General features: G+C 42.9%; 1 pseudogene; it reads right to left on the minus strand.

Moving 5' to 3' along the window:
- Positions 1-221: 221 nt before the first annotated feature.
- Positions 222-341, minus strand: LOC145403840 (5S ribosomal RNA; annotated as a pseudogene).
- Between the last annotated feature and the right edge of the window lie 6,990 nt (positions 342-7,331).

Raw genomic sequence — 7,331 nt, forward strand, 5'->3', positions numbered from 1 at the left:
CTACTACTATAGTACTACCACTATTACTACTACTACTACTATAGTACTACCACTATTACTACTACTACTAATACTGTATTACTGTTGTTGTTGTTATATTTTTATTCATTCATTCATTGCCAGACGCCATGTATCCCACACGGGGTGGCCAAGGGCTTAGAGTTAATTGTTTTACAGGGAGGGGCACTAATCCTTCACCAACCCCACTTGACACGTAGGGATGCCAACAGCATCTGGTGTTCCCAGGCGGTCACCCATCCAAGTACTAACCAGACCCAGCGTTGCTTAACTTCGCTGATCGGACGGGAAGCGGTGTACTCAACGTGGTACGTGGTATTATTATTAGTAGTAGAAGTAGTAGTAGTAGTAGTTGCAGTAGTTACAACTCCAAATGGTGAACTGTATTGGGAAGGTTGGTTTTGATCTTCACAATATCATTCCCCAATGGGTGGAGGTGATTAAAAAAAAAAAAAGTTGCGGTAGTAGTTGTAGTAGTAGTAGTAGTAGTAGTATCATCATCATCATCATCATCATCATCATCATCATCACTGATAATATTAAAACTGTCATTAATATCATCACTAAAACGCAATTTTTAATGTGCAAGGAACGAAACCAACCTAATTAAAAGGGAATAGTTACTCGTATACGATCAGTGGTTGTGGTGGTGGAGCAGGTAATGCGGAAGTGTGTTGGGTTTTGGTTGGAATTTGGTGTGTTGTAGTGGTGATGGTGCGGTAAGTTGTGGGTTATGGTGGTGATAATGGTGTGGTGGGCCGTGATGATGATGATGGTATGGTACCGTGGTGGGCGTGGTGGATTTTGATTATAGTTTGCTCGATTATGATGACAGTGTGATGATGACCCAGTAAGGTGACAGTGTGCCGATGGTTGTGGTAGCAGGATGGTGGTTACTGATGTGGTGGGATGTGAGTGTGATGCAGGTGTTTTGACTTTGTTGGTGGTTGTCTGTGATGGTGAAGTATGGTTAGGTGTGGTTGTATCCGTGGTAGTGGTGGTAGAGTTGGGAAGTTGGAAATGGTGATCATGATGGTGGTAACACGGGTGAAGTTCTAACTGTCATGGTAATATTAATCGTAGCTATTGTGGTAGTGTTAGCGGTGGCTGTGATAATGGTGAGAGTTGTAGTAGGTGTTATGAATTTGTCTCATATTCGCAGGATTTTTTCCCCACTATGCAGTTACTGTGGATCGTTCAATGTATTGATCACATAAAATAATCACAGGATTGATACACAGTTCTATCCATATACAATGAAGCTCTATGCATATACAATGAACTGGGTTAGGAAAAAAAAAAGTTTCGATTAAGAAACGATCTCTACCAAGGAAATAAAAGTGATCCATCGCAATTACGCTAGTTAAGTGGGGAGAATACTTTGAGTCGATTCTGACTAGGTTGTGTAGAACCCAGATTTTGCAAATGATCTGCATTTAAAGGAAATTTGGCAGTCAAACCATTCGACGCCATAATGAAATACCGATGTGGTCAAGCAGAACAGCCATTATAGAAGGTATTCCAGTGGGTTTGGAATGCGCCCTTCCACATCTTTCTTAACAGTTTAATTTTTTACATGGCAGGCCAATACTCTAATCGGCCTACACACTCTCAGGTGAATAAGTCATCTGGGGTTAGCTGGAATAGAATACGAGAATTGTTCCAGTCACAAGAGGATTAATAAATTCAACTGACGTTAGCTGGAATAAGATGCAAAGTTCTTACATCGCTGTACATTGTGTGTGTGTGTGTGTGTGTGTGTGTGTGTGTGTGTGTGTGTGTGTGTGTGTGTGTGTGTGTGTGTGTGTGTGTGTGTGTGTGTGTGTGTGTGTGTGTGTGTGTGTGTGTGTGTGTGTGTGTGTGTCGTAACTGCTACTCCACTCCCCTTACGAAGAATACAAGTTCTGTAATAAAAATAAAGCCATCTTGGACTGAATGCTAATCGCCTGCCAGACTATGTTGTTAGATAAGGTAAGTTACCTGCCTCGGAGTCCCCAGGGGGGTGGACCATAAATGCCCACACCATCTGCCCCTCTCCCGGTGACGACTCAAGGTGCCTGGAACCACTGTCTGACTCTCTTCTTCTTCATTTCTGCAACATTTGCGGCCTTTCCTCTAACTTTCGCTCTGTTGAGCACCACCTCTCCTCCTCTAAACCTCACCTTCTTTTTCTAACGGAGACTCAGCTGTCTGAGGCAACTGACAGCAAACCCTTTTCTGTATCCTCCTACTTTCTCTAGACACATTTCAAAGCCAAAGGTGGCTGTTGTGTATATATACGCAACGACTTATCTTGCTTTCGTGTTCCTGAACTTGATTCTTCTGAATTCTCCACACTCTGGCTTCGGCTTTCCTGTCATTCTCTGACTAAATATATCTGTGCTGTTTGCTTATCCCCTAATTCTACTATCAAAAATTCTTCGACTATCTTACTTCTACGATGGAACACATTCTATCCATTTCTCCTTTCTCTGAAATCTCCATTCTTGGAGATTTCAATGTTCACCACCACCTTTGGCTCTCCTCTCCTTTCACGGATCCACCTGGTGAACAAGCCTACATCTTTTCTATCCTTAATGACCTAGAGCAGCTTGTACAGCACCCTACCATTATCCCTGACCGCCTTGGAGAGAGCTCCAACATACTTGACCTCTTCCTCACAACTAATCCTTCTGCTTACTCTGTTAATCTTTTCTCTCCGTTGGGCTCCTCCGATCACAACCTTATTACCTTAACCTGTCCTATCACTCCGGTACGGCCTGTGGACCCTCCAGGGAAACGTTGTCTGTGGCATTTTGGAGCCGCAGACTGGGAGGCCCTCAGGCAGTACTTCTTTGATTTTCCCTGGAATGATTATTGCTTCCATGGCCGTGAGCCATCTGAGTGTGCCTTGCGCATTACGGAGGTTATTCTCTCGGGCATAGAAGCATACATTCCTTTCTCATATCCTTTGACTAACGCAAGAAAGCCTTGGTTTAATCACGCTTGTTCTAATGCTGTCCGCAACAAGGAGAGGGTCTACAAAAGGTACCGGAGCCAACCCACCCCTGAATCTCATCATCTTTACGTTTCTGCCCGGAATCGTGCTAAGTCTGTTCTTCGCGCTATTAAAAATAATTTCATCCATACTAAATGCTCTCAACTCTCCAACTCGAATTCTTTCCGCTCCTTCTGGCATCTTGCCAAAAATCTTTCTAACAACTTTACCTCATCATCCTTCCCTCCTCTTTTCTACTCTGATGGTTCTGTAGCTATTTCTTCTACTGATAAAGCAGATCTCTTCGCACAGACTTTCTCCTCCAATTCTACCTTAGACGATTCCAGTGCTGTTCCTCCATCACTTCCCCCCTCTGAAATTCTCATGGCTGACATTAAAATTTCTTCAGTTGATGTATTTTCTGCCATCACTGGCCTCAGTACTAACAAGGCATATGGGCCTGATGGGGTCCCTCCTGTTGTTCTCAAGAACTGTGCTTCTGTGCTTACACCCTGCCTAGGCAAACTCTTTCGTCTTTGTCTGTCAACTTGTACCTTTCCTTCTTGCTGGAAGTTTGCTCTCATTCAGCCAGTCCCAAAGAAGGGTGACCACTCCCAACCCTCCAACTATCGTCCAATTGCTTTAACGTCCTGTATTTCAAAAGTTTTCGAGTCAATTCTTCATAGAAAAATTTTAAGGCATCTTTCCTATCACAACCTTCTTTCCGATCGTCAGTATGGGTTCCGTCAGGGACGCTCCATTGGCGATCTTCTCACCTACCTTTCAGACTCCTGGTCATCCTCCTTTCGGGACTTTGGCGAAAGCTTTGCCATTGCACTTGACATCTCAAAGGCTTTCGATCGAGTCTGGCATAAATCTTTAATTTCCAAACTGCCCTCCTACGGTTTCTATCCTTCTGTCTGTGCCTTCATCGCTAGCTTCCTTTCTGGTCGTTCTATAGCCGCTGTTGTAGACGGCCATCGTTCTTCTCCTAGATCTATCAACAGTGGTGTTCCTCAGGGCTCTGTCCTATCACCAACTCTCTTCCTTTTATTCATCAGTGATCTTCTAAGCTGTACATCTAACCCTATCCACTCATACGCTGATGACTCCACCCTTCACCTTTCCATTCGGTTCCCGCAACGCCCATCTCAACAGTTACTTCAACAAACAAGGGATGAGGCTATGGCACACCTAATGTCTGACTTGGCTCGTATCTCTGACTGGGGTAAAAATAATATGGTTGTCTTTAATGCATCTAAGACTCAGTTCTTACACCTATCAACCTGACAAAATCTTCCACAGGTATACCCACAGATGTTTAATAATATTCAGCTTAATCCTGCATCATCCTTGAACATGCTTGGGGTTTCATTTACTCGGGACTTATCTTGGAAAGATCATATTACATCTCTTGTAAAATCTGCTTCCAAGAGATTGGGTGTGCTAAGCCGACTCCGCTCTTTCTTTACCCCTGCGCAATTGTTGACTCTATACAGGGGTTTTATCCGCCCCTGTGTGGAGTACAACTCTCATGTGTGGGGAGGCTCCCCACATGCAGCTCTTCTCAATAGGGTGGAGTCAAAGGCTTTTCGTCTCATTAACTCTCCTCCTCTTACTGACTCCCTTCAACCTCTGTCTCTTCGCCGCACTGTTGCATCTTTATCTCTTTTCTGTCGCTACTTTAATGGTCACTGCTCCTCTGAACTGTCTGCTTGCATTCCTCCACCTCTACGACGGGCGCGTAGCACCCGTCTGGCAGCAAACTCTCATCCTTTTTCTGTCCAACTCTCTAATGCAAGAGTTAACCGTTACTCCCAGTCTTTCATTTATCCAACAGGTCAGCCCTGGAACTGTCTCCCTCTGTCTGTATTTCCTGCTGCCTATGATCTCCAGTCTTTCAAACGCAGTGTGTCCAGGCATCTCAAAATGATCGGATCTTGAATTTGGCTCTATATTGTATTTTGTTTTTCTCTTGGAGGGAACTGTTACTGCGGGCTCATGGCCTTTGGTTCCTTCTTCCTCGCATAAAAAAAAAGAAAAAAACAAATTTGAAGAAAATCAGCAAAACGCCACAGAATTCAGTCACCACGTTTCACACAAAAAGCTAATCCACGCATATTTAAAACGAAACAAAAACACTAGGGGACCGAATGCTAATCACTCCAAAATATGTTGTTGGATATAGTACAAAATTACCTACATATCCAATATGAAGAAGATTCGCAAAACTCTGTTGAATTCAGTCACCGCATTTCGGAAAAGCCGATCTATATTTTAAAAAATATATGGCGGTTGGTATTCAGCCGTCATTGATCCAATCCTAACCAAAAGAGATAAGCTTCTGCTCATCCATATAGCTGCTATTTCCTGATGGTTTCGTGAAAATTCGTCCACAACTTATCAAGATTGAGATATGGTTGGAACACCCCCCCCCCATACACACACACCGACAAAAACTATATCATCTCGCCTTGCTAAAGGCGGGTGATAATTTTAAAAAATCATTCTGGGGCCGAATACTAAACGTCCGTCAAAATATGTGGTTGGATAAGGAACGTTAATTACGAACCAAATTTGAAGAAAATCTCAAAACTCTACGGAATTCAGTAACCGCATTTCTCGAAAAGCCAATCCATATTTTAAAATATATGGTGGCTGGTTTTTGGTCATCTTTGATCAAATCCTCACCAAAAGCAATAGGCTTCTGCACATCCACAGTGTTGCTGTTTCCTGAGGAGTTGGTGAAAATTCGTCCTCAACAGTTCGAGATATTTTAGGAACAGATACATGCATGCAGATACACACACACACACACACACACACACACACACACACACACACACACACACACACACACACACACGCACACGCGCGAGCACGCCAAAAAACATATATATATATATATATATATATATATATATATATATATATATATATATATATATATATATATATATATATATATATATATATATATATATATATATATATATATATATATATCGCCTCGCCTTGCTGACGGTGGGCGGTAATTTGTAAAGACCTCGACTAATGGTTCCCCCCAACCCTGCAACCGTCCTCCCCCCGTTGCCCTCCCCCATATCCAAATCATGCATCTCAATGATCTAACTACTCCTCTGTGAGTGGCTTGGCATTTTCGTAGGGTGTAGGTCATAAATAATGTGAGACATTAACCTCTTCATGTAATCGAGCGGATGTTTTTTGCATATTCGTCGTGACTCAGACCTTGGCAGAATGTCATAAATCGGCAGTGGCCGGTTGCCTTTTTTTTTTTTTTTTTTTTTTTTTCACGTCACGGAACCACGGCAGTCTCACCATGTCAACTAAACTAAGTTGCTTACACCACTCTAACCTCAGATGTTGTTTATAATTGTCTGCACACAGACCCTCTGTGGTTTAAGGTTATATATTTCCTGGAATCGGGAGACGCTTCAACCTTACCTACTCTGCCAGTGCCTGCGAATAATCTCAAGTTAGACAATAATATTTTGTACAGGAAGACTTAAAATACTAATACCGCTTCTATGTATGTACCATAAGTTAGGTGGATATTTTCCATGCTAACCGGTACACTCTTATTATTACCAGCATAATGTATAATCATTATTTTAGAGTAGTAGGGGTAGGCAGCCCCGCCCAGGGAAGTACTACCGCCAAGGTAACGGGAGACTCAAGGAATAGCATGGATTCCATTTTCTCTCCTAGGCCTTGGTAGCTTGTTACACATCTTTCTGCCTCAAACATCAGAGGGCCTCATGCCCTCTTTACACAACACACACATCCATATTACATCACATTATCTTAAACGAGCTATCCCCTCTCCAAAAAACACAGATCTTGTCATTACATATCATACATATTCCACAACACATCCCTGCCCCCCCCCCCCCCATAAAAAGAACCATGGCTGCTGCTATACTGGGAATTACTGCGGTGGTTTCTCGGGTGACCACCACCAGCAGGGCTGGGTCATCTGCACAGGGCCCTCCCGGTCGTTATCAAGCGACTGTGCCACCTCCAGTGTTGCAGTGCCCTAAATCTGCTCGTCAGTGCAATAAATTTCTATTGCAGTATTAGGGGACTTCAATCCAACATCAACTCTATTCAAAATTTCCTCCAGTTTGAATCCCCTGATTTGCCATTTTTGACAGAGACACAAGTAAGCTCCACCTCTAATATAGCTAGATTTAATTTTCCTGGTTATATCTTGATTCATTATTTCAGACCCAAAGGAGGCGTATGTTGCCTTGCTAAATCAGAAATTGCCCTGGAGGAGATTACTGAATTTATTTGTCCTTTTTTCGACTATTCC

Source organism: Coenobita brevimanus, chromosome 61 (genome assembly GCF_032717465.1).
Source record: "Coenobita brevimanus isolate Jiangsu-jjx chromosome 61, ASM3271746v2, whole genome shotgun sequence".
Classification (NCBI taxonomy): Eukaryota; Metazoa; Arthropoda; class Malacostraca; order Decapoda; family Coenobitidae; genus Coenobita; species Coenobita brevimanus.